At 51.7% G+C, this 7812-nt stretch overlaps 1 long non-coding RNA gene across 10 annotated transcripts in view; it reads right to left on the minus strand.

Annotated features, from left to right (window-relative positions):
- LOC103220861 (uncharacterized) overlaps positions 1-7199 on the minus strand; it is a 246582-nt gene extending 239383 nt beyond the window's left edge. For 4 of the 10 annotated variants that reach the window (XR_012095191.1, XR_012095192.1, XR_012095195.1 and 1 more), the window contains exons 1-2: positions 6971-7199; positions 2487-2717 (exon numbers count right to left, since the gene is read on the minus strand). This is a non-coding gene — a long non-coding RNA (uncharacterized lncRNA). The remainder of the gene's footprint in view (positions 1-2486; positions 2718-6970) is intronic. The other 6 variants (XR_012095193.1, XR_012095190.1, XR_012095189.1 and 3 more) reach the window with 4 other exon arrangements.
- Between the last annotated feature and the right edge of the window lie 613 nt (positions 7200-7812).

Genomic DNA, 7812 nt, shown 5'->3' on the forward strand with positions numbered 1-7812 from the left:
TGAACATGTGACCCGGCATCAGCCACCGGCCAGGGCCGGTAGCCAGAGCAAACGCTAGGCCCTGGGGAAACCCCAGACACACAGGAGGCAGGGCCCTGGCCTTGAATTATAATAAGCAGGTGAGCTGGGCAAACTGTGTGCAGCTGACTGGAGCCGGCCCCAGCCGTGTGCAGACGGACCGGCGCGTGCTGAGTGTCAGGGACACAGAAGCGGGAGGGGGCATGCAGCCAGCCGGTGCCAGTCTGAGAATGCTGATGCCCACCCCAGGTTCTGAAGAGGACCTGTGTCCAAGGAGGAAAGCGGGCAGCCGGTCTTGCCCACAGCTAAGACAAGGCTATGGGTAGGGACATCGGCCTGGAGGCCTCCCAGCCCCCATCAGGCAAAGAGCACCTTTCACAGACACAAATGCATGACCATGCGGGGCAGAAGGCAGGCCTGTGACTCACAGGCTGCGTCCCTGCGGACACAGTGTGCGGGGAGGCGTCTGGAGGCAGCTTCCCCCACCAGCGGGCTGGTCTATGGCGCCCTGAACTGCATCCACTCCCCACAGTAGTCTGAGCCCCCTCACCGCCACCAGAAAAGGTATAGCAAGCAGTGTGATGGATTGACTCATCCTTCTACCACGTCCCCAAAATAGATTCCCGCCCGAGGGCTGTTCCAATGCAGGAGGCTGCTGGATGGAGCTGGCCTTGATCCATGCACCCTCCTATCTGTAAGAACCCTTTCTCAGAGGTGCCTCTGGGAACCAGATCATGTCACTGACAACTCTTCCCAGTAACAGAAAGCTCAGGAGCTAAAAAGGCAAATATAGGCCAGATGTTGGCCAAGGGGCTTAGCGGCTGATAAGAAACGATCAGCTGAGCTTGGCCAGACGGTCATCTGAGTGTCTCTTCCAACCTGTCCCCCGGATTGTGTGTTCCACAGGCCCCAGTCTCTTGGGGTCTGAGGGGTGCCCTCGCCCTGAGCATCGGGTCCCTGCGGTCCAGGTTCCAGTCTCCTATGGATCCCGAGTCCAAATCAGGGTTCCCAAAAAGGAGGTGCTTTGGTTGGAAAGCAGCCCTGAGTCTGGGCTGACAGCACCTCCTCCGTTACCCGGCACACTGCCAGGAGCTGCACCCACAGAGGAAATGGGCCTGTGACATGAAAGCCCCAACAAAACCAACATCGGGTGGGTTATTTTTATCCTCCTAAAGATTTGTAGCCAAGACCCCGGCAGCTAAAGGGCATCTCGGGCTTTGAGCAGACTTCTCTGTAGCTCTCACTTCTGCGCTCCACGCCCTCCCTCTTCCAGGCCCCTACCCCCACCCCCGGGAACTGAGAAAGTGGATCAGGTCAAAGCAGAGCATTCCTCATTCTGCCATCTCCATGGGAAAACTAATTAGTTGCCAAATATTCAGAATGGGTAATTGCTACCTGAATTAATAAGGGCAAACAGCCGGCAAGAAAACAGTGGTTTACTATTTCTGAGCGCTTACCTCTCTTAACCCAGAGTCCAGGCTCTGCAGGACTGGACCCGCGTATGGCATGAGGCAGAACTCCCGCTGGGGTTGCCGAAAAGGGGGACACAGACGGTAAGGGCAGCTCCTGCACTGGGGTCAGCTAAACACTGCTGTGGCAAAGTCACCATGTTTCCTCTTGCACACACATATGCACACACATGCATGCATGGGCACACACAGGCATACACCACACAAGTACACACATGCATGAACACATGTGCACATATGCACACATCACAAACAAGTGAGCACACACCAGCTACACCCTGCACATGTGCACAGATGCACATACCGCACATTCACACACATACGTGCACACTACACATGCATGCACACACACCATACTCATTGTGCACACACTCCATACACTCACACCACACATGTGCATGCACACACATTCACGTACCACAGAACCAAACCACACACACAAAGCACACATGGGCACACATACAACACACTCACACCCTACACACACTTACACCCCAGGAACATCCAAGGGTTCCAAGAAAAATGCGTCAAACCAGGATCCTCACCCAGGGTCTTCAGCATGTCACCTCAAGTTCCTCAGCTCTGACAAGGGGACATTTAGAACAAACTAAGAGTGTTGTAGGCAGAGGAGGAAGAAACAGAGGGAAAGGAAAGTTGAGATGACACTGAAGAGGAGATAGACACCTAGGAAGGCTAGGAAGAGCCTGGCCACAGCCCCAGTCTCCACTCCTCCCGCTTCCCTGAGGCACAGAGACTTCAGATGCACCCCCAGAGAGGCCCTCAGACCCAGCCCAATCACTACCGTGCTGTGTGACCTCAGACAAAATCACTTCACCTCTCTGAGCCTAGGCTTCTGCTGATGTAAAAATGAGATGATTCCGTGCAATCATCTAAACAGTTCGAATACAATGCCCTTCCAAAGGTTTCAGTTCAAGCTTGAGGTCATCGCAGTCACCCCCAGCCTTTCAGCCCCTCCCTCGTCCCTGCCGAAGCACTTACCTTATTTGAATGAATGCTGACAACTCCACCGCCGCAGGACTTCCCCTTGAGCAGTCAGCCACAAGTCACTTCCTCCAGAGGTGGCCATAACTTTCTGGAGCACCCCCAACCCCATGTCACAGGCAGCTGGGCCCAGAGAACTCCAGCTGGGAAACTCCCGTCCAGTCCATGCAGGGAATCTGGCTCTGCGTCTGGGTGCGTGGCTCGTGTGGCATCTGCCTCTGTGTGAAGCTGTGATGGAAATTAAGTGAGCTGACAATGTGCATACAATGTTTTATTTAACGATGTGTTGTAAGGAGTTCTCACATCTGTACAGAGAGCTACCTCATTTTCTTAATGACCAAACAATAATTCTATTAAATGTCTGCATCATAATCTATTCTACTGAATCCCTTTTGAGGGACATGTATTTCCAGTCTTTGACCTTTACAAACGTTGCTGTGACATATATGCTTATATGTGCTCATCAATAAAAAGTCACATGTGTATAGATATCTCTACATATCTTTAAAGATTCCTATTTGCATAGAAGAACACTATACACCAAGTTATTAATCGTGGTTACTTCTGAGAGATGATTAGGGAAGAAAACTCCTTAAACGTTTTGTAAGCAAGTATTGCTTTATAATTTTTAAAAAGGAATGAGTAAGGGAGAAAAATAAAATGAAGTGACTCTTGTTAAACCTCTTAGAAGTGGTTTTATGAGCTGGATTGGAGCAGGTAGAAGCAGGCCACAAAAACACAGTGAGGAGAGCAAGGTCCCAGTGTTGGTCGGAGGGACCAAGAGCCACTCCCTGTCCTGGAGGTCAGCTCCCCCAGACTCCCAATCCTGGCTCTCCGTACTGACCAGAGTGCCCTGGCTTGTGCCCCATCTTGAAGGACTCAGTTTCTCCTAGTATAAAATGGGAGAGATAGGAACACCGGCCAGCAGGGCTGCTGTGAGATCAAGTGAGCTAAAGCATGAGAATTGCGGATGAGCTGTGGTCAGCACACCTGTCCTTCCCTGCTTCCTGGTACATGGCACAGAGCACTCTTCTCTCCAAAGAGAAAAAAAAAATCAAATTAATTGCTCCTCTCCAGCCTCCCACGTCTTGAGGGGCAGGTAGTGGGGGAGGAAGGGGTGGCCATTTACACACCCAGCAGCCTTTCTCCCTGCTGAGGGCATTCCTGAGGACACCAGGGCTGGCAAACATGTCTAGAAATCTCAAGATGGTTAACCATTGAGACCATCCCCTTGGTGATCAATAAAATGGCAATAAACCCATTAGCCAATATTATTTTCAAGAGAGACTCAACAAGCCCAACACAGAAACACAGCAACTTCAGGGTCCTACCAGCAGGAGGATTTTCAATCATCTCAACGGTGTTGATAAAGCGATTTGTCCTCTTACACGGATGGGTCCTTGGTTTGGGCGAGGACTCCCAGGGACGCCAAGAGAGATCCAGAAGGGCCAGCGAGTACATCACAGCAGCAAGCCTCACACATGTGCCCCACAGGGGTCCCCAAACCCAGACCATTCTGCACAGTCCTCACTACCCAGCAGGCCACTGAGTTCTTGTCCCAACTCACCTAGTGCTGTGGGACTCTGGCAAATCAACAACTTTAGCCCAACACCCCAGTTTCCTCATCTGTAAAGAAACCTCTCCTTCCTTGTGGGTTGCTGGGAGGATCAATGAGATGGAGCAGACAGAGGCTCACGACAAGAACTCAGGAAACCCCTGTAATGGCTGCTGTTGTGAACACATGGTCACGGGTTCCAGAGGGCTGTTAGTGTGATCGGGTAGCACCTGTCAGTGAGATGATGCGTGTACCATGAAAAGCTGTGCTGATGTACACGCGTATGACTAAGGACTTTTGTACGTTCGCCAGAGTCAGCCCTATGATCCTATCCAGAGGAATCCCTAAGACTGGGATGGAAGTCACCCAGAATCACTGTTGGTCACCAAATGATTCGCAACTCTGTTTCCTCCTGCCCTTGACTGGCTCCCTCCTTCCCTCTCCTGCCAGACCCTGAGCCAGGTCCTCACCTGCCCTCTTCCTGCCCCCAGAGTACATGTCTCTTGGATTCCCAGGTCTCCCAGGGAACACCCTTTGGCCCTCTCTCAGGAAGCACTTTGAACATCTCGAGTGCCCCGCTCTGGAAAACACCAAAGACAGTGCTTCCCATCCCACCCTTAAACCCAGTGACCTGTAGAAGTCCAAGTCCAGCCTGCACAGTGCCTGGTGGACACAGCCACAGCCTGGAAGCCAAGCTTTGATCAGTGACTTCCTGGCCCACCAGGCCCCTGCGCCCCAAATTTATTTATCAGGCAGGTGAGATGGCTCCTCCAATGCAGGTGGCTGAGACAAATTATGCCAGGAATTTGCACATTTATCCTACTCAATAAAGAGTTGCATCTCCAAAGCTCTCCCCCTAGTTTATTACGGGTTAATGGGTTAAACATTTTAATTTTAGAAATAATTGCCAACAATTGAATAGCACACACTGGCTCCATGTCGCACAGTTCATGATCTCTCCATGCACTGGGACAGGAGTATTTTTAGGCCCTGTTGAAGTTACCCACCCTGGCTGTAGATGAAATATTAATTAAAGGTTACACTTTTCAGCCTTCGGAAAATGATGACTCAAGATAGCAATTATATTTCCCCCTTTTTGTGTAATAAAACTGCACCTTGCTGTGCAGAGGAATTAATAATTCTAAACCCTGTTGTTACAGAGGCAGCATCAAAGCTGAAGGAGGCGGCACATGCCCAAGAGGGGAAAACACGAACACGTTTAGACCCACAAAGAAAGTGACTGACTTCAAAAGAGCAGGATTCTGCATTCAGGGCTGGGATCATTTCTCAAGGTCATTAATTGCTCCAGCTGTCTAAGAGAGTGGCCCAATTACAAAGAATATAGAGACAGAAATTAGAACAGAATATAGCTGCAGCTCAGACTAGGTCACTAGGAAGCTCAGCACGGCCCACAGCCTGGCATGTACCTGGAGCCCATCAGCCAACTCCTCCAGGTTCCTTCCAAGGGATTCGGACATCTGGGGCAGCCAGCCCATTCAAGAACCAACAGTTTGTAGCTTACCAGACAATTTCCACAGCGAGAAGAAAAAAGAAAGCTCAAGGCTTGGAAAATAGTAAAAAGAATAGCTGCCATTTATTGAGCGCCAACTATGTACCAGGAAAACTCAGTGAGGCAAGAATTCCAATCTTCATTTTATAGATAAAAGTACTAAAGTTCAGAAAGATAAAATGGCTTGCGCAGGGTTATAGAGCAAATGGCAGAATTAGGACTCAAACCAACGGACTCACAATTGCATGAGGACTGGGCTGTGCCAGTCTCGTTTACTGTTGTATCCCACAGCCTATCTAGCATTGCACCTGGCGCAGAGTAGGTGCTCAATAAATCTGGCTTATTTAATGAACGAACAGTTGAACTCCTGAATCGATCATCCATGCTTGGAAGGCGAAACTCTGCTACTCAGCAAAGGAGACTTAAAAAAAATTGTTGTGACTTTAAATGAGTCCAAGCATTCAGGGAAGTGGGGTAGGTGGGGGAAAGGGTGAGCGCGCAGCTTCGCACAGATCACTCCAGCAGGCGTGCGCCAGCACCACCCCCAATGCATGCTCGAATGTTCCCCTAGAGGCATTGTCAAATATTTTCCATAAGACAAAATAGGAAATTAGTACATGCAATGAGTAGTATATGGAATGATACCATTATAGGTTATGTTGTTCTGTGACCATGTGACAATCAGGCATTTTTCACGAAGCTCCCTTGGGGACCCCTTTGGTGACTGTGTCCTATCAGGCCCTGACCCTGAGGGGAGGTCCCACGGTCCTTCCTGCCCTTTAAGCATGAGAATGGAGCAGATGAGAACGTCTTTACAACCTTTCTTTCCACGACAAGATTGCAGGTGACACAGAAGCAAATATGTGGGCAGCTGTGCCTGCCTTGACTGGAGTGACAGGCCAGACCAGCAAGGGAGAATCTGCTGACAGACTGGAGGTGGGCAGAGCTGCTGAGGCAGGAAACACCAAGCTGCCCCGGGGTCACCGACATGGGGCTTGAGGGGTTCCTCCTTGGGAAGGGAAAAGGAAGAGCTCCCAAGGGCCATGGCAGTGAGGAAAAGGGCCTCAGGAGGCCGGCTTCAGTGAGGACAGGGACTCTCAGCGGGGTGGGAGGGGCAGATGCCTGGGTGGATAGATTCTTCAGGTCAGGTTTCTTCTGGAAATTGCAGTGCCACTGCGTACAAGTCAGCAGCTGGGGACATCCTCCGCGATCTGGAAGCTGGGAGGAGCAGGAGAGGATGTGGGGAGAGACTGTTAGGAAAACCCCCCGCAGGGAGCTCACTAGCTCGTCAAGCAAAGGGTGCGCTGGCACCAGGACTTCCTGCAAGCAGGCAGGCAGCACACCAGGAGTGCGGCCACCACCCAGCACCCAGGCTGGTGAGACAGCGGCAGAGGCGGCCAGCAGGAGGGAACTCACCTCTCTTGAGTGTCCAGCAAGGCCGGCACGGTGCTAGGTGTGGAAGCTGCCGCCCCTGTGCTAAGGAGGGTGCAGCCCATGGGGAGGGCAAACACAGAAACTAACTCCCCAGAGCCTGAGTGCAGCCTGGGCCCCTCCACCCGCCACCTCCTGCAGGGGTTGGAGTTTTCCCAGAGGGCTCAGCTGAAGTGTCCCTGAGGCACCTTCCAACCCTGCATCCTATGAGACTGCCTTATCAGCTCACCCTCTAGGATGAGGACATCCTGGCAGAGACACTGATAAGCCAAGGCCAAGGCCACGGAGGAAAGGGAGGGGCCAAGGGAGGCCAGACCTGGAGATGCGGGAGCCAGGCCACAGGGCCCCAGTGCTAACTTGTGACCACTGTGGACACACCCTTCAAGTGAACCACCTCAGCAGCACGGGTCCTGAGATCTCTGGGGAGACGGAAGGCAGCCCTCTGGCTTCCAGGGCCTACTCAGTTGCTAAGCTCGAGATTGCTGAGCTCTGAAGGGGCTCTGTGCCATGCTGCGGGATCCTTCCACTGTTTCGAGCATAGCACTGAACCCTGGAAAAAGTTACAGGCCTAGTTCTGGAACCACCAGCACATCCCTGAATTCCTCAGAGCTTCAGTTTCTTCCACTGGTCTGCCAAGGGAAGGGGGCCACCTCATCACCAAGGCATCATCCAGGTCTGATACTCCATGACTGTGATTCCATTTGGTTTCTTTAAATCCTGTTTTTACTTCTTGCTTTAGCACTAAAGCAAGCTCCAGGCACTAAACGCACGAGATGGGCCCATCTCTTTTGCCCCAAGTCCTAACACTCCAGAAAAGGGATCTGGAG

This window comes from Chlorocebus sabaeus, chromosome 14, assembly GCF_047675955.1.
Source record: "Chlorocebus sabaeus isolate Y175 chromosome 14, mChlSab1.0.hap1, whole genome shotgun sequence".
Lineage (NCBI taxonomy): Eukaryota > Metazoa > Chordata > Mammalia > Primates > Cercopithecidae > Chlorocebus > Chlorocebus sabaeus.